Below are 26,581 nucleotides of genomic sequence, written 5' to 3' on the forward strand. Positions count from 1 at the left end.
ATATTACGTCCGATACGTGGTGTGTAATAATAACGTTATTGTTTATTCGAATGCGGCACGTCGCGTTTCCTCGATCGAATCGCTGCTGTAAATCATTTTTAAAAGCGCACCGTGCCGTATAATAATTTATTACCTACCTATAATATGATTCATAATAACGCTCGGCCGACTGCACATACTTCACACGTAACAGAGACGTTCGGTCTATTGTGAAATAATTACCGAACGAGACGTGGCGCGGACGACGACAATAGACTATACGAACGGGATAGACAAAACACACACACACACACACACACACACACACACAAGTCGAATTCAAACGGTTTATTCGCTTTTTTCTCGATCATCATCATCATCATATTATTATTATTAAAAAAATATATAATAATAAAAAAACGCACACCTTTTATGTATCGCATTTTTACGGCTGAATTTCGTCTGTTCTATTCATTGGCTTTGCGCATCGATCATTATTTTACTAATATTATATCTATCATAATACGATATTTTCTCTATACCGCAGCCGTTCAAACGATAATAATATAATATCATCAACACTTGGCCTTTCTCTCGATAGCGGTTCGACTACGACGACGGCGACTACAATAATGCATAATATTCATTAGAACGCGATTGATTTGTTTTCCATTCGGCGGCGCACACCCATCCGACGACAGCCGCCGCCACTGCAGTAGTAATTATTGCCCATGATGTATTCGCATAATATTGTAAATATTAACATATCGTTATTATAAATATTGTGTAATGGATTTGGAAACGCGCAACGATAAAATAATTAATAATATAGTATGAAGATACCTATACGAGAGTATAGTCCGAAAATCGGTGGAAATATAAAATTATAAATTATAATTATATTATATTATTATGTACGATTTTAATAGCGATCGTAAAAACACATCGTTTGTATATATGTATTACAATAAGCGCATGTTCCCGACATTCATTACCAGTCGTAAACATTTTTAGGTGTTGACTAAAGTGTTGTAAATATATACGTGCATAGGTGTATAAACGTGTGATTTAATTTATTATAGAGAAATCACATATAGATCTACGACGGCAACCGGCGCGACGTAGGTTTCTTCGCCGGCAATAAAAAAAAAAAAAAATAATAATAATAATATAAATATACGCGATATAATACTCGCCATTAAAATATCCGCAGACATAAATAGGACGCATTTAAACGGACTCGGCCGAAATGTTTTCACGGACAATAATCTGGCAGGCGAATATTATCATAATAATAATAATAATAATACACTATGTGTTGTGCCCGTTTAACAGAATATTTCGTATATTGTAATGAATTATAGCATGGGCGATCGTAAACCAGCCGATCTTCACCTTATCGCCGATCGACGATTTCAAAGTCTATCCTATAATGCCTCTGTTTGAATGTATTACAATAATGTACATAATAGTATACCTATAGTAGGTACAGTTACGTGCATATTTCGAATTAATCTGTCTGTGTGAAATGGCATTATCTCACATGAATGAACACCTAGGTACACTACTTTCGGATGATTATATATTTTTAGAGCAACGTCTTTGTTTAGCAGTCTTCTGCGACAGTTATCAACCCCATGCAGTCCATGCAGATTATGATCAACCGGTCGACGACATGAAATGACACAGTTCTACGCAAAGTTCAGTACCTATGTATATGGTGTTAATTTATTTTTAAATGGTTTAGAAATACACATTATTATGATTTATGAATAACACTCGTTTGTATATAGCTTTACATTTTAATGTAATAAAGAAGGTTTTTGTGTGTTTATTTTGTTATGTTAAGTCTTAAAAATAAAAACAATAAATTATTTTACGCGAATCGATGAGTCGATCCTCAAAGGAAAAATATATTCTCAATCGAATTCAATCAAAAAAAGTTTGGTCTCACTTAATTAATGATATTGTGATATTAGCTATTGCAGGAGTATAAATTCTACGGTTTTAAGGGCTGATTGAAATTTGCTTTTTTTAGTCCACGCAATACAGTTTCAGGTTATTTCTTAATTCTACTAAATGGTTTTGTTTATTTAATATGTTCAATTTTTAAATTCTTTAACTCGTCAATTATTTAACATAATTATTCCTGGAACACGTTGGGGCCTATACCAACCGATCTATAACGATAATATTATGTAATTTGTCACATGTTTGTATCTTGTATGTATATAGTACATATACCCGGATTTTCTGTGTGTGATTGAACCTCAGTCTTTTTATTTTTTATTTGACTCTTGTTCCTTAAAAACTTGGACTTGGTGGTTTTTTAAGCTACGATCTATCTATATAATAAATTATTTGGTACGATATACATATAAAATATTAGAGGTATGATCGAAAATTAATATGATTTCACAATCCTTATCGTATCGTCGGTGCGATTTTTAGCAATCGAATACATCTTTGTAGGTACTTAAAAGATTCAAGTGTCAAAGACTGCAGATGAGACAGAAAATCAATTTTAAACAGATTTTTGACGAATGATTAGGAGTATCAAAAATCAGCGTTAAATCTATTTTGTGTTTCAACAGATAATAATACAGGTTTGTCTAACATTCTAATGCAATAATATTATATTATCGAATTATTCAAATGTATCGCAATATTATATATATATAAAGTGTATTATAGAATATAGACGATCTCTACATAAGCCTCAGAGTGCAATTTTTTCTCTACTGGCCGTGGTCCAGAGCTGTGGATTTGTTGGCTGCGTCTGTGTACACGTTCTACATACGTATCTACGTATATACACATAAAATCACTTGGAACTATAATAGAAATTCCGAGAAAAAATTATAGATTATAAAATGCGAAATTTGTATACTAAACGAACTCGATATAATCTGTCCTCGTGGACGAACGGTTTTTTTTTTATAAAATATTCTAATAAACATTTCAGCGATACCCGTTTCACTCATTATTTATACGCACTTTACATACCTATACGATACACCTATACACGGCTGTATATTATATTATGCTCTCGAGTGTGTATAATATCGTATTTCCGTTGGTTAAAAAGTTATGGTCGAAATACTATTTTTTCAGCTTCGTCAATAATTGTTGATCTATTAAAAAAAATGTTTGTGTTTAAGTATAAACCCAGCAAAACGAAGAGCATATTGTATACATAGTTATATTACATTGTACTTTAGGTCTTTTTGTTCGGCGGTTAGCTTTTTGTTTTGATATCCGTATCGACGGTTTAGAAGTTTGCCTACACAACTTAACACGCCGCTTATGGATCTAGGCACGGAAGAATTATGATTTCGCTACGAATGAGTTAATTGAAAAGCAATGATGTTGCGTGTAAGCAAATATTGAAATATTTATTAAACTTTGATGTATCTTCAAGTGATTGTATATAATTTATTTGTCGATGATTTTACAACTATACACACAATTATGTAACAATATAGATGTAACGGAGTCCCAAGCCAACAAAATAAAACACAAATCAAATTATCCATAAATAAAACCACCTACAAGAAATACTTCAGACACAGAAAATATAACAATATATTTAAATTGTAAGGAATATATTCTATACAGACGCCTCCGAGTCAGAAAAAGGCGTAGAAATCGCAATTATCCACGAAAACCTTATAACCCGGTATATAAATCTACCTGAAAAATGTTTCATTTGCACAGCTGCAAAAATAGCAGCATAACTTACTATAATAAATTAACCAGTGGGTGCACCTCTCTTCTTTGATTATAAACTTATACAGGTCGGCTAATAACCTCAGAAGTTTAAATTTGTAAATTTCTTTAAATAACAATAATTAAAAAAAAATTATACAGAGAGTATCTTATTATTCTAAAAAATAAATATAATTTTGAGTATGCATTGATTAGAATCGGACACAATATTGGAATAACACACTGTATTATAATGGAAAATGAAAATCTACCAACGGACCCTGAGAAGTGTGCTGATAGATTGTGATGGAATGTCGCAAGTATATCATAGGATCTGCAGGACATCTATAGATTATAATATATAAAATTCCTATGAACACTTTGCAGGATATGGCCCTGCAGCAGGGACTGAATTCAAAAAAAAATTTAAAAAAATTCTTATACCTATAAAGTAATTGTAGTACGCAATTAAAAAAAAAATCTAATGACAAATCGTAAAAAACTATCGGCCTATGAATCTGAAATAACTGTATTTGATTAATATAAAAATTCATAATATTATATGTATATATTCAGTGATGATATTTTATTATATTATTACTAGACGACATTAAATAATATTTTTAATTATTTTATGTTTACGACCGCGCAATACGGAGGGGCTATTAAAGCGTACTCACCTATTATACGACGTGCATACACATAACATAATTAATTATACATTTCCAATTTAAAGTATATTATTTTACTATTTGAAGGTTATGCGGATGTCAATGACGATTTATTTAGTATACGTATATTATTTGTTTCAGTGAATTTTTAGACTCAAATAATACACTTTTATATCGTATTATGCAACATTTGGTTACATTACGCGACAAGAACTGCATAAGAATAATATTTTACACGCGTTTTAAACCACTCGATAAATCAGCTAAGTTCTTTGTGGTAATGTGACGAATGTTGCAGAGTATATATTATTATGTATAAGCATTGCTTATATTGAGCACGTGCGGTTTCGTCAATCATATTAAACGGACCCTTAAATTTGACTGGTGGCCAAAACAATTTTTTTTACTCGTGTTTTGAAAGTATATTATAATATTTAAATAACTCATTGAATATTGCAGTACCTACACTAACTTAAATATTTAAGAATTTATTTAGCCAATAATCAGCTAGGTAATACCTAGTAGGTATATTAATTTTATATTATTTACAATAATAAATATAAAGTACTGGCAAGACTTAAATTGATTTTTTCAGGTGTTCGATTGGCTTTAAAACATCTATTATAGGAGACATGATATTATTAATTATTATTAATATTATTCAGAAATTAATTTTTACCGATTATGTTTAGTTTTTGTGTATATTTAGTAATATAATATTATGCATACGATTGTAATATTTTGCAAGCGATCACCATTATGTCCCACTTGTTGATCTCTGTTGTTTGAGTCTCTAGAATGGTAATAATGTAAGTATCAAAATCGTTATCATCGTCACTGTATTAATATTATGTCAATATAACAAATGCGAATTGTTTTAGATCACACGATCGATTGTAACATAGGCGTGTCTTACCGTTAAGATTCGACCTTTTTGGTTCCATTACAATTTACAATTAACCAGAAAATTCACTGTGAGTTTAACCTTTTATTATTTTGTTTATTTCACACGCGCTTGGTGAATTGTTGGATTAACCGCTGTGAGCACAGAAAATTCAAATATACTCGTTTATAGGTATGTATATATACTGTTTGCACATATTCTATATAATAGGATAAAATCGAAATATTTGAAAAAATTTATGATATTATAGTATGTAATATTATTAATATATCGTTACCTACGTAAAGTTATTGACCTAAAGTCTGTAAACCCGTCGTTACGCCTTAACGTGTACAACACTGTTCGTATACTATAATCGGATGTTGTCAAGATATTATACATTAGACCATTAGAGGTATGTACAGTTAATAATAATATAATATGCTACGAGAGGAATGTTTTTCTCTTCGGGAAGCATGGGGATAAAATATAAAAATGTCAACATTTTAGTATTACGTACCCGTTTGCGGCTATGAAGATATTATTATTAAATTATTAATCATATTATTATTGTGCATTGAATATTTACGCGACCGTCGTATTACTATTACGCGTACCTAAGTGTGCATATTATTATAAGTAAATTATTGTATATGTTATAATGTCGAGATAGGAAAAAAAACTGACGCTCGTTAATTCGTTCTTCGGTCGTATACGCGTATTAACGCGAGAAGAGATTATAATAAGAATGAACCAGTTTTCACATGTCAAACATTCACGGTTTTATCTTATTCTTCTATAAACGCATACACAATAAAATATTATTATGGCAGTGCAACGGAAAATCGAAACGTTTATAGTAAAAATATTACATAAAAAGTACGCGCGTACTAGATAATTTTCCATCATCCCCGGTGGCGGTAAATCACTCGCTCAAAACGAACGTATACTATGTTCATTTTTTTCATCAGCTCACGAAATTTCCGTCAATTATAATTGGCCGATACATGTAATAGTGTCAAATAAGTAATATGTATAGATGTACATTGATGACGGTCCAAGTGAGAGTTTTGGTAAAAGGATTTATCGTTATTATATAGGCCTCGACCTAACAATTTAACTCTAATTTAAATTCACTAATACGTATATTAAAATCGTATGCGTACAAAAATTATGTTTGTTCCATTCTTAAATTTATTATAGTTTTTACATTGGAAACAATATAGTCTGAAATAAATTTAAAAAAAAAAATTACATTTAAATAAATATCTATAGGTATATAATTATATAAAGTATATACTTAATTTCTCTAATATATGTATAATCTCCACTTTATATAGCACTGAAGAAGGTAGGTACTTGCGCGGTAAGTCAACGAGTACCCACTTATATGTACACTTAACTTTCTACTATTCATTCCAATCAATTAACTAACAAGTAACAATACACTTATTATTATTTATTTAGAGTAAATTAAAATAAATATGATGTGGTTTCGAAGTATATTCCTGTGTAATACTAATGGTCATAATTTGGTGCGACACTCACAGAAAGTACCTAAAAATCTCAAATTAATATACCTTGAATTTTATAATTCGTATAATTTAAATTTACCACATTAGCTGTGCTCGTGGCGGATTAAATAAGTTATGCACATTTTACAGTATATTTACATAAACTATTATGTTTGATTAAAGTACTTAACAATGATATTTATGCATAATAATTAATTCTTAGATTGAATTTAAACATTGTCTATTAAAAAAGAATTGAAATAAATCGAAAATTTGATGTAAAATTTAATTTATCCAAAATATCTGAACATTTTTTTCCTATTATGATATATCTACTATTTTTGTGCTCCTTAAGTCCTTACACATTTGTCATAATACCTCTATCTCCACGATTCTCCTCCTGATAACGACTTGCTCTACCTGTCTGACTCAATATGGAGAACAGCCTGTACAGGCTATATCTAACTGGAAGAATTCTGAGGTGTTTGTAGCTTAATAAAGCGGAGCCAATATCAACTCAATTTTATTTGGTCCCTTTTAAGCGGTTTTATTGCATCATCTGTACAGTCACCTGCTCTACCATACTGATAAATTTGATAGTTTTAAATAGAGATATTGGGCACCTATGTCATATAATATATTGTATAACATATATAATATTATTTCAGTGAGCGAAATTTCGATTAGTTTAAATGATTTATAAACAATTTCCGTAGCCGTTATACAATATATATATATATATAGGTACGCGGTTTAAGAATGAACACGGTTAATAATTATAGCCAGTTGACGATTCGAAAAGAAGACTATTGTACTATTGTAGTATTGAAATCATCAGGACAAACGAGTGGTTTTTTATTGGTTGTGTGTGTGTGTGTGTCGTGCACGTTACATGACACGAGTTCGGGAAAACACAAGAGATTTAAACAAATTGATCGGACGAGTATAGTGTTGTGAAATAGGACGGTGCAGAGGAGGCGGTGGCGAGACGACGAGTGCCGACCGGGTCCCACCGTTGACAAATTCCACAGGTTCGTCATACAAAGGTCCGCGGCGGCGTGCATGTGAACGGATAATAATATATACGCGTACGTACCTCCATATAATAATATACACGATATACGATTTCGGACCATCGGAATGCCGAAGAAAAATAATAATAATAACAACAATATTATAATAATAATAATAATATTATATGATATTCCGCTTTTGGTTTATTGCGGCGGCGGGGTCGTACCAACCCCGACACACAAGCCGCTCTGCACGCGCGTATATACACCTATAACATATAATATATTATGTATATACTGTGTGATGTGTATATACATATATATATATAATACTTAAACGACAATGAAAAAGAATGCGCTCGGTCGAAACGCGTTTATATAATAATAATATCTCATGCCGCGGCCCGCCACGACCCCGAGTACCCGACCTCTTCGGCCGTTGCCGACACCTAAATAATATAATATCGCCGAGATTAACACATTCCTCTGCGCGAGAGATGCAGCGACGAGCGCATATATTATAATAATGTACAATATCACACGCCCGTCGGACTCGTATATTACGTATAGTGTGTATAATAATATTATTACGATAGGACTAATGTATTATAATATAGGTAGGTACGACTCTTCTAGCTGTGTGTGTTCTGCAGGTAGGTAGGTACTGACCGAAAAGTACTGCTGGCCATCATCGTATTATTATTACTATTTTTATCATCATCGATGTTGTTATTATTGTTATTACGATCGCCGCCGTCGTGCACAATATGGAAATGGTATTTCGACGTCCTACGCTGCGATTGGTCCGAGTGTTGAATATAAATACAAGTATAGATATTATTATTATTATCATTGTTTGGGTAGTGCTCCCATCCTGCTCTAATATCAATAATAATGATGTGTAATTAATAAACAGTGAAAACCTATGGTTAATATTATTAATTATCAGTAGTCTATATTGCATAGGTAATATTTTAATATACGCACAATAATCTAACTTTTTGTCGACTTTGATTTTGAAGCGAAGGTAACCAAATAATATCGATTTTACTCATAATTTCTAACCTCAATTATATGATTTTTTTTTCGTATGGCGCTATATGTCCGGGAGTAGACACAAAGGCCTAGTTCGGACGTCTATTTGGCAGAATTTCTAGTGGGCACCCATAGATTTCTACCATGCCCGAAAATTATATGATTAACCTAACCAAAAAGAATCACCACAAAATATGTGTAATATTATATTTAATAAAATACATGATTTAAATAAATATTTAAATCATATTTAATTTATAGTAAATATAAATCAGCAGTTACTATAATGTTTTACCAAATATTTATTTATTTTTAAGGCATAATTTTATTCTTAAAAATAGTCAAATGTTTTTAAATTGTTATGGTGAATATATAAAATAAAATAATACTTTCTTCCGGAAGAAAATCGGGCAGTTAGTTTTTAATAAAGCAACCTTGGATATTATATTCTTTTAATTTTTATTGGTACACTGCTAATCATCACTCAACAACCATAGAATTTTTTTTTTTAGTGCCGATTTGACAAAGAATTTCATCACTGCACGCATCATTTATTTTCTCTTTCTGATCCGCGAGAAATATGGTAAGTTTTCGTTTAGCAACGCTAACTATGTGTTGTCATTTTGTCTGCAGGTTTAATTATTGTAGAGTGAAAACATAACCCATCTTATCAATCTTAAAGTTTAACAGCATTATCCGTGTCTGTACATTAGCTTTTTATAAGATATTCGTATTTAAATTTTTCTGTGATATTATATTACATTATTACATAAGAGCATTTTTAAATTGTTATGTATTAAACACTTATTTATTGAATTTAATTAGTAATTCAATTGAAATTAAAGTCAAACTTTAATTTCCTTCCGCACTAGCCTAACCATCCCTGTCAACAATTTTTGATTATTTAAGCTCTGCAGGTCTGGAATTTTTGTTGTTAAAAATGTATTGGTCAGCATCAAACATTTGACCTGCCAATAAACATCTAATAATGCCTCGGCTCAATAATTGACGATCCTGCAGTTAAGATTTAAATCTGAATTCATGCGGTAGTCAAATCAGCTGTGATAAGAACGATCCCGCCGATGAGATGGCCACCATTTCCGTACACCTCGTGCGAGGCGTAGTTATTGTCGCGGGAAACGATTTTCCGGTCGGCTTTTCGAAATATAATGCACCGCGACGAGGGCGCTCGCGCGTCCCGTTCCGGTCCACTCGTCGTCGATAATGTATAATATGGTAATAATAATACATTAAATTACATTTTATTATTGTGATATTGTGGTCGTCGGCCACCGCCGCCGCCGTCGCGACCCCGCCCGAGGTTGTCCGCTGCGGTTTGACGACGGGCCGCGAAGGCCTGCACGGCGACGAGAAGAACCGGGCATTGTGCGCGCCGACGCGGACGAGCTGGCGGCGGCGGCGCGTGACAAACGATTTCACGGACGACTCTGGTACGTTGTACGTACCTATCTATACATTAAACCGTGTATGAGGTACGTACCTATACATACCTATACCCGGGTATAATAATATATAATAACGAGAAGTGTGCGCCGCGTAATCGCCGTGAACGGTGGCGGTTCAATCGGAACATCGACGACGACTGAGATTCAGCCCGATTTGCGGACAGGTACATGATGTGTACCATGATGTGCAGCAGCTGTTGTGGACCGCGATCGCCGCAGGTAAAATATGTCATATATGCATCATACAATATTACATACCTATACATAATAAGCGAGATGCGCGGCGGCGGCGTCGGTAGGCGTTTACACACCGTGTTAAAGCCGTCGCGGTGGTCGTACATAATATATAGGTAGGTATAACCACGTTTTAATATTATTATAATATACATTATATTCTCTCGCCTCGCACATCCGGTCACTGCAGCGCCTATATAGGTACCAGTGTACATACACATACACACACACACACACACCGCATTAAATTATTGTGGCCGTCGTAAGTGAGTCGTAGTGTGTGTGTGAATATATGTCGTATATTAAATGCGTTACGGAGTGCTGCAGATATTAATATAATTTATATTGCACGGGGGCGGTGACGATGCGCGCCGCCGCGGGACGGTTTCCGGTAACGTTATCTTATATTATTAAACGAATATAATAATATTATACCGACTGAAGCTGCTGCACTCAGATCTCGCAAGGTGATCAGACGATTATGGGTTATTGGGGGGGGGGAGCAACTTTTCTGTGGTTGCAGTGACGTCGGATTGCCGGAATATTGTTCATGAGTTCTCATTTCACCATCAAACCAGCACGTGATCATCGCAATATAATATAATGAGGTTGAAAAATTCATCAGTTTGTGAATGTTTTGAAGTTCTTCACAAAAATCTGTGGGGTGTTTTTTTTACAGCAACAATCAATACTTCGTATATTTTTTTTTTTTATATAAATAAATTACGTGGCTATTAATTTTCAGGGGAGGGAGGGTTTTGAACCCACTTGATCCCTCTTTATATATGCCTGAATGTGCTCAAATTTTATGTACTAGTTTTTTTGAAAATGTATCTTTTTAGATTTAATAATTTAATATCGCCTTATTACAATTGATACAATTTTTAAATGATTATACGAATGACCAATAGAAATTAAAGGTTTGATATTGTAAGTTCTTGATAATCAATTTTATTGTGATTTTTAAATTTTATTGAGTAAAAAATGTAACCTAGCTATGATTAGACGTATATATAATAAGATGGTGGGGAGAAAATAATATGACTTATGACTACCATGTCAGAAAGTGCGATCACTGGATGGTTTCTCCACTCACTCTTTTTCGTGTATGAATAAAATTGATTGTAGCACATAATTTTGTTATGCTCTTGAGCATAAATTGTTTATTTCTTATAAAAAAAAAAAAAACTGTGCCACACTTCAATAATATAATAATATTTTGCCATCAATCACTTATTCATAGGTAATAATATTTATTATAACTGTTGTAATAGCTGCATATAGCAGTGTGTGGACGGATGTACTATTAATTATTATAATTTATTAGGTACTTATGTATACCTATTGCAACAGTGCATCTGTTATCGCACGTTCACTATTCGATATCACAACGGCATATTGCTATATTATATTTTATGACGACGATCGGTGCACTCTACACTATACATTATTATTATGATATTTAGAACATGGTTTAATAGTAGCGCATTGCATTATTCATAACGAAAACGATTCACACGACTACTAGGCGACATTACACAATAACGTGCAGTCATTCATCATGAAACGCGTGCACACGCGTTGTTATAATTATTTAAACGCCACCGCCGAGCTAAATCAAACCGTCGGACAACGGACTTTTCCGCACCGCGATTTGATGTATTATCGCGATACGGTTTCTTGGCGGGCAGAGGTCCAAAAAGAAAAAAAACTTTTAATTTTCCACTCCCGTGACCACACGTGCGCAACTCAATAATATTATAATGCGTGGACCATACTACAGATATTTATAATTTATACTACTAGATAGCCGACAAACAATTTTTAGCCCACCATATGCAGTAGTGTTTGAATCCCGGAAAATAGCCGAGTTTTCTTATCAAAGAAGTCCGTTGCGGTTTATACAACCACGTCATTTGTAAGAATCGAAAATGCTATCACGTAAAATCCAATTTAATTATTTATTTTAGTCATTGTCTGCATTTGTCACGTTTCAAATTTCAATGAACAAACTGCAGTAAACTCGAATCTCTTTGGTTAAAACAGTCGGCCATTTTACTGCTTCGATACGTTAAAGCCAAGTCAGCTGTCTATATAGTCGTGTTATGTATATTTTATGGCGCAGACTATTGCTACATCTGTTGCCCTTTGGATTTTTTGTGCGAGGGTCACGGTTTTGTTCAAGTTTGAATTGTTCGTCGGGACAAATATTGTAATTTATTATTGTACGTACCATCATAAAAAAATTACATAGTCATCGACTATAAGTCGGTGACTCGAAGTTCGGAGGGAAAAAATCGAGTTATTGAAAATTTTAAGGTATACCTACATACACAATATGTAATATAATGAATAAAGTGTATTAGGTATAAAAAGATGGTATTCTAGATCTGGAGCCGTAAGATTAAAATAATAATAAATGGGTCCTGAGAAAAATAAATCTTTGTAAAATATTAAAATTTATAAAGAAGCAATTTAAAGACAAAAAAAATGGTAAGATATTTTGACAATTCAGTTTTATTTCTTCCGCACGCTGGGTTAGGACACAAAAATAAGCTTTTATGGAGTCCCAATTCATAAATTTGCCGAAATTCATAGTAATAATAACTAAAAGAATCAATTCAATCATCGCTGCATCGAGACGTTTTTTAAAATGTATGTCCCGGTTTTACATAAATTCTATCTGACCGTATAGTAAATTGTATTTAAATTGTCGTAGATTGTAATTAAATATAAATGTATATTATGTTACATATAAAGACGTAATATTATGATAATGTATTAAAAGCGAGAAGAAAATCACACGAAAATATTGTGTATTAGTCCATGGACATATTTTTGAATCATGAGGTCAACCAGAGGTATCTACCCCCAATTCGTGATAAGAGTCGTGTATTACGGACTACAGTATAGCTGGTTATATTTGCATTTTACGGTTTGACGCGTACCTATACTATACCTATTATTGATAATATTACGGTTTTATAGTAGGCACAGTACAAATACAACATAATATAGGTATCAAAAGGGTACAAGAGATAAGCAACTGTGTTATCTTGTGGTCACAGACAGTCTTCATCAGTTTGACTGATTTGATAGGGGTCGTGGAGGGACGGAGTCACTCTACTTTTTAGAAAATATTGATGCATACACAACCTTCTTAATAAATCTTATTCAATAAAACATTTGAATATTTAAGTAAGCACTTGATAAATATTTTGTGTTTGACAGACGACAGTATAGTGTCCGCGATATCGCGTAGCTGTGGCATGCGACTGTGTTGCACGTATAGGCGTCATCATTCGTCGTGCAAAGACAAATAACTGAGCGAAATCGATCGTTCTCGCAGAGATTTCCTGCGTTTGTAAATCATATACACCTAATGTTGTTACAATATTGTCTGGATAATACGTATATATTATATAATAATTATTATTATTTTAAATTTTGTACTGATTATACTAACGATTATCGCGGTGCTTGCACGAGATAAAATTATAATGTGTCCTTCTTATTTGCGAAATAAATAACTATTGAAACACAATCATAGTTGTATCCATTGTAAACATTCCAAATCACCTATATGAAGCACTTGGATCCAGCCTTGAAAACTGCAGCAACATCATAGCGTTTCTACAAAGAACTAAACTTTAAAACCTCATATAATTATATCGAATTATTTTCGTTTTCTATCCTTCTCATCCTTGTATAATACTCTCAAACCTACCACAGTGTAATAATTTAAATTATATTATAGGTATAGTTTGATAATGTATCTTTAAAATGTGAGACAATAATCTTACATGTCGAGGCTTCAAAAAAACAATTAAATAAATAAATAGTTGTACCACAAACTTATATAAATATATATATATATATATATATATTATATTACATTATTATAATTAGTTTAACGTCAATAAAATTGAACTATTTCGTTCATCGTTATAGAAAGATGCAATATTCAATATGATTTTCAACATCCGAAACGGATAGGAACTTCAAGAGAAGATTATGATTATTAAAATTACGACAGTTTTCAGTCATCAGTCATTTCTAGACATGAATACAGTATGGTATTCCAAGTAACAATTTTTTAAACACTTTTTTTCGAATACAATATTTTAAAAGAATGCTATTCCTATTTAAAAATACCCATTTTTATTACAATAATTGTTTTGAGTTTATGTTGACCCAGAAACTATATAGTATAATATATATATTAAATATATTAATCTTAATAATAATATAATAATATGTTCCTTATATTTCTGTTAATTTTTTGATTAAAGAATTTTCATTTTTACTTATATGAATAAATAATATACTAAAATATTTTCATTTTATCTATAACTCAGCATGAAAACAAATCATAACCTATTTGACACGTTGAGTTAATATTTGATCATTTAAAGAGATTTTTTGTTTTTAGTATTAAATAAGTATTAATAATATATAATTATTCACTATTTTATGAGGTACCTATTGAGCAACCGGGGTTTAAATATTCTATACACATTATGTATAATATGTGTCTTACCTACAGTAACTAAACAATTATAATTATTAAATAAACGCAAGTAAATTAAACCTTCAAATACTTTTATTTTTCACTAATGGATTTGTCTTTGGTATTTCGGTACACATTTTTATTGGGTGCAGTTTATTTGGAACTAGAATAATACCTTTAATTTTACTATAGAGAAAATACAAAAACATTTATGATAAAAGAATACACTGGAACTAAAAATATTATAATGTATTTCTAAATGGATATTTAAAATATTGATTTTAAAGTATATTAATATTTTGTTCCAAATGATTTCTAATGTAGGTAACTTTATCACTCATACCTATTAATAACACTTTGCTCTACCAAAAGTACATAGCACATAATATAATATTTCTCAGGACCACGATGGTGATTCATAAAGTAAACGATCCCGTTTTATCCTTCAGCTGTGAGTTTATAGTTTTGATTTTTAAAAGTTTAAAGTACCTATGGGTACGCATTAATTATGTTCAAATAAATAAATTTAAATTTATTACTTTATAATACGTATACATAATTTATCTGTAAAATGTAAATTGTTTTAAAAAGTGATAAATAATTTGAAATTCTAACGACATAAAGATGCAACTTTTAGTCTGATCTGTGGTTTAACACTTGTTATGTACTCCAACAAATGTTTACTACCTAATTATAAAATATTAACTGTTTTGGTGTCTCGGGAACATTTAATTTAAAATAGCTCAACATTTCTTCTGAGCAACAAGATGTACTCCATAAATGGTCCGTAACAATGAACCTAAAAGTATACCTACTTGAAAATTCCAAAACCCAAAATTCGAATAAAAGTAGGGGGTTGAGTGTGATTGAGTGATCGAATTGTCTCCATGCACGCCACATAATATCAACGTTGAAAGAAAAAAAATGATGATGCTGATAATGATGATATCGTCATCGTCTTTTTTTAAGCTTGAATTTACATTCCAGTCCATATAGGCGTACTACACCGACGAATATGGGTTGTTTCGTAGGACGGGCCCAGCCGCGATATGTGCACCGATATTACGCGTTTTTATATTATTATTATTATTGAAATCGTACCTATACGGGTGAGACGATGGATAACAACAACAACGAGCCGAGTAATGTATATCGATATATTATAATATTATTATACACGCAAAATAGCATTTAGTAATAGTATTTAGTAAAGAACACAATATTATTTTCTCGTATGTACAAAGCCTACGACTTTGTATTTTTTTATAATATATTTTTATTAAGTCGGTTGTTTTCCCTTCGCTACAGCGTCCCGGCGGTGGACTGCGTCCGGTACGTATATTAAACATTTGATATATATAAAGTGCAGCAGATAGGCACACACACACACATATATTATATATAATATAAACATTACTGCAGTAACATCGACAGCAGTAGTGTCCTTGAAATCAGATTGCAGTTGTATATACTGTATAGTCACCGTTCCCCTGCAAGTCCCCAGCACACATGCATGCGATATCCCGGTGCATACCCACATTCATATACTGACGCTTATCAATTGGAACTAGAAAAACGATGCTTCAAACATCTAGTCAATAATATACGTGCCAATATTATATTACAGTACTATTATAATAATGACTTTATAATCATAAAATGTTACTAAATTAATATATGATCTTCAAATGTAAAAATTTTTTTTTAAATATTTTTAATCCCCCGAACCATTCTGAAAATTATTATTTTTGTTTCTAACATGAAAATTAAACGACATTAATGTACCAAATTACAATATTATTCACTTAATCGTTTGTATCTATCAATATTAATGCGCGTATATCCATCGTGAAAAAGACTTTAAAAAAAGGCAAATTCAATTTTTAATTCAAAATATCTATGGACTTATCATTTTATTTTCAAAAAAATAGATAAGCACTTAAATGTATGAGGAAAAAATTCAAAAAGTAGTACAATTTTAATAATGCTTATTAATAATTATATATTATATACTATGTGTGGCAGATTAATTTAAATTAGTATCAATATGTTAAAATGCGATTATGTTGATTTTACGACTATAAGACATAATTATAACATACAATTTCAATGAGTTTCCTGAAAAATGCATTACATTATAATAATTTACCTTGCACCACAACCACATCGACGCTGCGTAGACAAAAATAACAGACGGGATCTTCGCAATCACACGAAATGAGGAAGACTTGCGACGAATTACTGATAAAATGTGCGTCGTTTAATATTATGTTGTTAAGATATTAAAATATTATCACACAGACGACCCATTTTACGTTTGTTTTTTTTTTTTTTTACACATTCAACGTATTTCAATACGTAGTGTATGTTACATATAGGTACTTATTTGATGCTATATCGTATAAAATTTTAACACAAAAACGTGGCGGCGTTAACAGAAAGAAACCGAGACGATAACTGATCGGAGAAATAAAAAATAGGGGGAGGGGGGTATCAGTCTGTTGTACGGTACCTATATATTATTATAAAAACGCTTGGCTGTGAAAGAAGACTCGGACGCGAGAGAATACCGATTATATCTGTCTGAGGAATGTGTGGTGGATTTGAATAACACTCGTAAGTTATAATATACCAAATAGTAATAATAATAACACGATAATATAAACGAACACTATATAAATACGTTTAATATAGGTAAGTGTTAAAAAAATGGACGTCGATCGATTTCTTGTTATACCTACGTTTTTCGGTAATATACGGCTGGATTGAAATTAATAACGTTGACAATATAAAATTATATACCTAATATAAATAACTCAACTGTTTATGGCTGTTCAGTATATTACCTATAAATCTCGTCGATGAAACCTTACAAATGTTAAATATTATTGTAATATACGTCGAGAGTACTGTTTCAAACTTCACTATGATATATATTATATTATTATAAATACGTAATCACGGGTCGAATAAAACATGAACGATATTTAGTAAGTTTAGTACTTTATTGGGATAACCTCAATTTGAGTCCCAAATTTTAAAAATGGCCCAAAATATTTTGTTGTCTATATATACTGCTACAAGTTGGTTCCAGTCCTGTTTATTCAGGAACACTATTGTTTGGGGTTAGCCCATTCTATATTAGCATTTCGCCGTTTAACACCAGTTTTGAGGTTGACTGGAAAGTCTCCCAAAAGTTTTATTTTTTTCTTACTCTGATGTACCTATAAAATTAATATAGCATTTTCTTTTCATAATATTTACATAAAATCGTTTAAATTACTTGAGAAATTTAAATGACACATATTTCAAAAAATTAGATCAGTACAATATAATAACAAAATATACATATACAAAAAAAACAAAACTCAGCTCCCAAGAGCGATCAGCTCGTGTATCCTCAAACAAAGGACATACGCGTTTGGTTTACGAGTTATGTGTATAATATTATATTGATTAGTGCGTAGAAAGATACGTAGAAATATCAATACTATATCAAACGCATACGAAAATTCGTTTGAAAAAATCTTATTATAAATTTTTAATGATCACACAAACACTAAGTTCAGGTTTCCAATTTTTCAATCGGACTGTGGAAAAATATACTAATTGTTATTGAGATTTTGTTACTTACTGCACATGGTTTTAAGGCTATAAAACATTATATTTGACTTGCAAAACATTTAGTGAATCCTTTCTTTGTTGATTATTCTTATCAGTTGTAACATTATATTATAAACGCGCGCAACACGATTTTATTCCCGATAATCAATGTCACAATAATCGAACCAGAATGAATAAAAGTGCAATACTTTATTACGTTTTCCGTTCAGAACTTAAGTAGTAACTATTTTATTAATGACAAAAAAAAAAAAATTAGATTAGAAATGTATTGATTCAAGGATAAACCTAATAAGCATATTACATTATATTATTAAATGCATAAAATAATATATATTATATAGGTGGATACACCATGACTCACTCGCAAAATCTATTCATGCAAATATGTTATTACATTATAATATTGTGTTTTCCTTATTTTGCTCTCTCAAAGTACCTACGGTTTTTTTTTTCATAATACATTGATTATTCATTACAATATTTACATTACATCTTATTCTTCAATAAGTAATAATAATAAACATATAATATTGTCATTAAAATATTATAATCACAAAATAAATTATATACTGAGTGTATAGTAATATTATTAGTTTATACGATTTATCGGCTTTCGTACTTTTTGACCTTAATTGAACTGAACCGTTCTTGTATATTGCAATGGCGTGTTGCAGCTGATTAATTTAAATTCTGCAAAATTGTTTTACATACATTTTGTATTAAATCATTTTTTTAACGAGCTAACTCTGTAGTCTGCGTAGCGCGCTAAAGTACATCAAAATAATCGATATTGCACATTTTTTAATTGTCTCTTATTATTTTTACCTAACATTGTACTTGCAACTTTCACACATACCACAAGAGTAAAATAATTGAACGAAAAACTAATAATATGTAATATGAAAACATAAAGCGTAGAAATTAGTTTTATTTCTTAGAAAAATTTGCGACAGCGTTAAAAAACTGCATTTAAAAAGTATTTTCTGTTTTAAAACGTTTAGGTGAATACAAATGAAAAGTACCAATGTTATCCAGTCAGTCACATCAATTAGCAAAACTATGTAATTATACTTTTGATAACTGAATTCGTTAATATATCTATATACTCGAGATCGACCAGGCAACATTTTAAGATTTTAATTTCATTTCCAAACAATCTACCTTTGAAGACGTCTCATACATTTTAAATATTTAAACCAAATATATTTGTGGTTCGGCAACGAAATTAAAAAAAGTCACCCGAGTAATAACAAGTAAGTAGACATTATAATAAATTAAAATCATTTAAAAAATATAGTCGGCCCGTCATCACTACGATTGACAACAAATTAGTACATTTTGGTCCAAATAATTGATCGTTTACTATCCCTTTAATAGAATAGTATTTAATAAATGATATTTTGCAGTATATAAAATGTACGGTAATAACATTACCATTAAAATACGATTCGATCGGTTTGTTTTAGTGCCCTTTGGTGTGTTTATTCTCGTCGTTTCGAAAGCGTAAGTAAACTATATATTTGAAAAGTAAAAAATTATTATTTATTCAAGCAAATTATATTGACCGCGAATTCAAAAGCACATGCCAAAATAAATCACGGTTTTCGGTGCTGTTTCATAAGTGCAGTTAAAAATATCGAATACCTAATCTATAGCGAACGCCGTTTGGTAAATTTTTATTTTTATTATTATTATTATTGTTATTGAAGTCTCCGCGAGTGGCGCCGACTTCACAGACGTTTGGCCTATTGCCCGGATACACGGCGACGAGCACCCCAAAACGTTTAACATATTATTATTATTATGTATATACATAATAATATTATATGTAATAATACATTTGGCCGTTAGCAGCTGTATAAAGTATTGTATATTATCATGTATTATTATATTATCCAGGCGGGTCGGCCGTGAATTTTTTAGGAAACGTGAGAAACCGTGAATCCCGCGGCCGTGTTATATATTTTATTATATTATACTATATCGTTATAAACCAGCTACTGTAACCGCGATACAGATTTCGCAAATAGTCGTAAATCAAATTTATGAGATATTATTATATTATCAAATAAAAATATATACCTACGTGTACTAGCGACACGCCGTCGCTACCGCGGCACACGCACAAAACGGACTCCGCCGAGTTCTAATCGTTTTATTTTATTTACTATATTATATAATAATATGTTTTTTTATAATAATGTTATTTAATATGCATATTATTACTATATCATATTAACACTTCCGCCTAAATTGGTTGCTTACAAATGTTTTTCCACATACAGCACAATTATTATTATGATCTACACGCGTCGGCCTACAAGTCAATATAAAATCGCGACGCATATCGCATTAATTATGCGTTATTATTCATAATTTAATATGTCATAACGCAATGACATTAATAGCAATTTATTACAAACGTTCAATCAATAGTCTGCCACTGACGCGCTCTTATGCGACATACGTTGTTAGGATGAGGTATACGATAATAATTCGTGTACAATGCAGGGCCATTACAAATTATAACCGTCCTAAACTTTACACATAGCTTTCTGTATATAAGTCATACTTGATCTTACGCAATGTCACTATAATATTACGTATATACTTATTTTGGGGGACATATCGTATTAATGTATTATATATTAAAAACATAATACGGACGTACACGTTCGGTTTGTCGACTTGCACAGCACAGGAGCTATGGAATTACCGTTTAGTCAATTATTAATAATATTATATCATATTATATGGAATAGATTTGAGTTCCGATTAAGATTAGTATTCGAGTGACCAGTGGAAGCCGCGCACAGGATATATAATACGCTATGAGCGTTTCCGATTAAAAAATTGCATTTATTGCACAGTAAAACCTTTTCGTAATGGAATCACTCGGTTAGGTTAGGCTGTTTTTATGAAGAAGATTCCGTTAAAGGGATACGATTTGAATATTATACTGTTTTTATTTTCCGTTGTACAAGGAAATTTTCTACTTCTATGGGGTCATTAGTCGTGAAGATTATTTACTGTATTTACTTATTTTATTTTACATATATCATACAATACTGCATTATTATACTTCACTCTAAACTCAAAAACAATGAATATAAGCATTTGAGATGGGAAAAATCATTTTGAATAATCGCCTGTACCCATACCGGAGTTTCGATTACCTATTATTGTTTTTTTTTAAATTTTTTATTACAACGTGCAGTGCTATCTTTGTGACGGCGACGGTTTAATACTTTTATTTTTTTCTACCGATATCGTTTCGTCTGGACATGACGTGATAATAATAATAATAACAACATAAACGTCACAAGCAACAGTCGTCGTCTTCGCGGCGGCTGCGGTGGCGGCAACGCAGTAGTAGGTATATATAGTATACCGTTATCGCGGTACTTACCTACCTACCTTCCTACCTATATACGTATAATATGGGTGAACGTACTGTCGCGTATGTATCGAGCGATTATCATGCGTATGTGCGAAGAAATAAGTGAGTGTTGGGTGTCGTGTGTTTTCGTCTCGCCTCTGCCGGGATCGGATCGCGCGCGAAAAAAAAAAATGAAATAAAAAAAAAATCACGCCACGAACGAGCGTTTGTTGTATATTATAATATACGTACACAGACGATTTGTTCAAAACGCCTTTCCGAGACACGAATTTATGAGATTTTTCCGTTTCATTATTATTATTATTAATTTTAGGAACGGTATGCTGTTGCGGCGACGAACGTAGGTAACACGGGCGCCCACGCGTTCTCGTATATACACTTACATATATATATGTGTGTGTGTGTGTGTGTGTGTGTGTGTGTGTGTGTGTGTGTGTGTGTGTGTGTGTGTGTGTGTGTGTGTGTGTGTGTGTGTGCGCGTGCGTGCGTTCGCCGGGCATGAATGGAAACGACCCCGAGGCTCCGTGGGAAGTCATGAATGGAACACGCAGAGAGAAAGACTCCTTAAAAAATATGTGATATTTTTTATTTATTTATTTTTTAATCCTTTTCTAACCCTATCTCGTGGTGCGTCGCGTTTAATTCGAATTTTATTGCCGCTGGAAAAACTCGTCCGGTCGACGCGTCGCGGTCGTCGTATAATAACGACCTCATTATACGTATATGTGTATATTATATATATATATTATGTATTATTATTACGTATACATAATAATAATAATATATAAATACCTACGTTTACCCGCGGTGTTTTACGACGGCCGAGGATGAAACCGAGGTTTCTGTGCGCGCGCGTTTTTCGTCTGTGCCAAACTACCGATCTCAGACGGTGATTTGGACAGACTACGACTACGCATAATCATAATAATATTATAAATAAATTATAATACACACAGGTAGGTATAACCTACAGTCTATATATATATATCATTACGTGAACGGTAATTGTTTTTTTTTTTACATTATTAAACGTTAGTATACGGTTTTGAATTGTTTCTATTCGAATCACTTTCACACCTGTAAATTGAGCTGCATTAACTATACAGCAATATTATGAGATACCTACGGCTTTTATTTACATTTAATACAACATAATATTATAATATTATAGACTTAGAAATTTTGGAATACGATGAAAAAAATGCAATTAGATTGATAAAGCGTACCTATAGCAATAATAATATAATGCCCGTATACTGCAGCAGTTGGGTAACGGATTATATAACGTGAGGCCACTGATCGGAATATTACAATTAATCGTTAATTTATGGGCATAAGTTAGATATATTATTTACGTCTTCGTACTGTTGCAGCATCTTTATAATTTTAAGTTTAAAGTGTTAAGTTTTTCGATTACATTTTAATACGAGTCTGCGATGTGTTTTGTACATTTGCAATTATTAAACCATTGAAAATTAATACCTACAGATTTCCCGATAAAGTTATTTCCCGATTTTGTTGCATCCTTATGATTTATGAACATGCTATGCGCATAAGTAGGTACCTTGAAATAAATAATTCCATCGTTATAAATTATATGACTGAGCTATTTTTTTATTATTATTGATGACAAATTTCGACTATTTTTTTTATTTTTTTTTTACTTACAAACTATACCTACTTAATAAACAGTGTGTTTGTTTGAAAACCCATTATAAAGATAAGAACTAAAATAAAGAATTATTTTTATTATTTTACCTACGCAAATAAAATATATTGCTGACTATACCATAAAATAATAATACACTAGTATTGTTCCAGTGAAATATATAATACTATGCAAAATGTAATTATAATTTTTTTGTAATTCACAGTGAGAAAATGAACAATTGAAATTGTCTTCCTGTGTACCCACTCTTACACAATGGATAGTACAAAAATAAATATGAATTTGTAGAACGATAATAATCATAGTACCTATAGGTATGTTTAGTATTAAGTGATAGTTTTTTTTTTTTAAATTTTTATATGGTAAACTAACAGTCGGCGTTATTTTTGAAATTCAAAAAGTGCATTCTAAAATAAGTTTTCCTGCGTAATATTATTTTGTCATTAGGACCTCCGGCATACCGGATATTATTGTTAATATAGCTGTTAAAAATCTAACGGTTTGTCAATTAGGATTCACACGTCAATATCAATCGGGCCGCCGGATGGGGTGCACACATATGGTTATTAAGTGGTGCCAGAAACAATTGGCCAATCTCTATTATTAACCCGCCTGCTGGCCGAGTGACGAGTTTTGAAAAAAAAAAAAATTAAATAATAAACCAAAAATTGGAACACTGTCAGGGTATATTTCTAGAAATTCTTTGTTAAAAATGAAAATTCGTTTCTTCATATATACATATATACATATATTATATTATATAATATGTATCTATATATCTGTTTTATATAGTATAATATATAAATAATTGAATGCAAATCGATCGTTCCTCGAGGCCAATGAAGTATTTTTTTTCATTATTATTATCATTATAGTCATCACTACCACCATCATCATCATCATAATCATCATTCGATTTGCTCCACGATGGGCGTCAGGACGGGCACAATATAATAATAATTTTTAAATTACGTCTGCCGTGGGTGATTTATGAGTTACGGCGCGCTCATTTGAAATTGGCTTGTACGCTCGTCTGTAAAACGGTATGGGTAAATTAGAAAATATTGTATACAGGGTGATTCTCTCTAATGTTTATCGTTTCGTTATGTTTTATTATATTACATAATTGTATTTCCACTGCTAGACGTGTTTTGAAATTTATAATAATTCTTTCCTATATGTACACTTTATAAAACTATCTGTCATATTTTCATTGACAGAACAATATACATTTTACCATTTTAATAAACTTAATATTGTTATAGAGATATAATTAATTTTAAAATAACTGAATTTATTTTATGTCTAAAACTATATAGTTTTCTACCTACTTGGTAACTTTTGATAATATTTATAACGTAAACTTTATTATTCTTACAATACAGTATACTATAGGTACCTATATACGAGTAACATAATATTGAAATGAATAAGTTGTACAAAATATAAAATGAAGATTCTCAAAGAAAATTGCTGTAGGTTATGCCTATATAATACAATTAAAACTGAACATTATGAATCATATAATTGATATAACATAATACGATGGCTCGATAACTAGCCATTAATTATATTTTTTAACTATTAAATAATATATATATAAGCACATATTAATTAAAGACGGAATAAAAAAAAGTTGATTTTCAGCTACGAGTAGTTAGGTTAGGTAAGCTAGATGGAAATTAATCACACAGACGTTTGGCAAAATATAGGTACAATGTATTTTAAAACAATAAAATTACGACCGAAGTGAAATCCGATAAAAGTTTCAATAAACCTAACATAATTCTGAGTTATATATTTATAATAGCTTCAATTAATTCATTAAATAATTAAATAATTAATAATTTATTTAATTCCTTATTAGATTTTATTCTTATTCATATAATTTTAATTTTAAAATACAGCCTTTACTCGTAATTTAGTTGTATGCAAATTGTCCTTAAGTAAGTTTTTTATTCTTGAATGTAGCTATTAGATTAATAAAACTTATAAAACGTGAATAATAGAAATGAAAATAGTTGTAAAATGATAATAATAATTTACTTTCATTAGGTACACTATAGCCACCATTTTGGTGGTATACGTTTGTAAGATTAATAAATAAATGACATTAATCTATTTAAAAGGGATATTTATGTCTTTGGAATTATTTTTATACATGGATTTATCATACCCTCAAATATTATAAGCGATCCCCTGCTTCATCAACGTCGATATACATCGTATTATACGCATATAACATATTATTATATAGGCGCCTATTATTATCGTTGTGACTATTCATGCTCCTGTTATTCCCACGCTAATCATTCGGTCCAAGTGAACCTGCTGCACATACATCCCTTGGGTGACGCAAATACTACATCACTACAATAATGGTAATAATAATAATAATATTGATAATAAAAAAAAAATCTATTATAAAAAAAGAAGGATAACTTCTGTTGACAGTTTACCTGGTCACCCCTTCTTATATATATATATATGTATAAAATATTATATACGCAGCGGTTAATGTGCGGCACAAAGGGCATCACTGTGGCTAAATTCGTCCGAGCTGGGTTATTTTTTTTGTGTAAAAGACATATATTATTATTATACAGCTGAGGCGAAATAAAAAAATTACACTGCACAGACTCACGCACTTACCTATACATATATTACACACACACACACACACATATAATATTATAACAATAAAAGGAGCATTAAAACGTGACCGTACCGCCAAGGCGTCGGATTACTCGAAATTACCTGGATGCCGACCGACAAATTGGTCCCCATTAAACTCGGTCACGTAATAGTACATACTTGGAATTTTATACCTATGTATAATGTCTGCAGACTATTATCGTCCTAGTGCAGGTATATA

At 31.3% G+C, this 26,581-nt stretch overlaps 2 protein-coding genes across 2 annotated transcripts in view; one reads left to right on the top strand and one right to left on the bottom strand.

Moving 5' to 3' along the window:
• LOC107169581 (noggin-like) overlaps positions 1-26,581 on the bottom strand; it is a 41,435-nt gene that overhangs the window by 12,721 nt on the left and 2,133 nt on the right. The gene's annotated exons all lie outside the window — the stretch shown is intronic.
• The window catches only part of LOC107169580 (noggin-like), a 55,109-nt gene continuing 38,769 nt past the window's right edge, over positions 10,242-26,581 (top strand). Inside the window, exon 1 of the mRNA XM_089222781.1 lies at positions 10,242-10,488. The gene's annotated coding sequence lies outside the window, so the exon portion shown is untranslated. The remainder of the gene's footprint in view (positions 10,489-26,581) is intronic.

This window comes from Diuraphis noxia, unplaced genomic scaffold (genome assembly GCF_037042655.1).
Source record: "Diuraphis noxia isolate RWA-SAM2 unplaced genomic scaffold, SU_Dnox_SAM2 contig0003, whole genome shotgun sequence".
Taxonomy (NCBI): Eukaryota; Metazoa; Arthropoda; class Insecta; order Hemiptera; family Aphididae; genus Diuraphis; species Diuraphis noxia.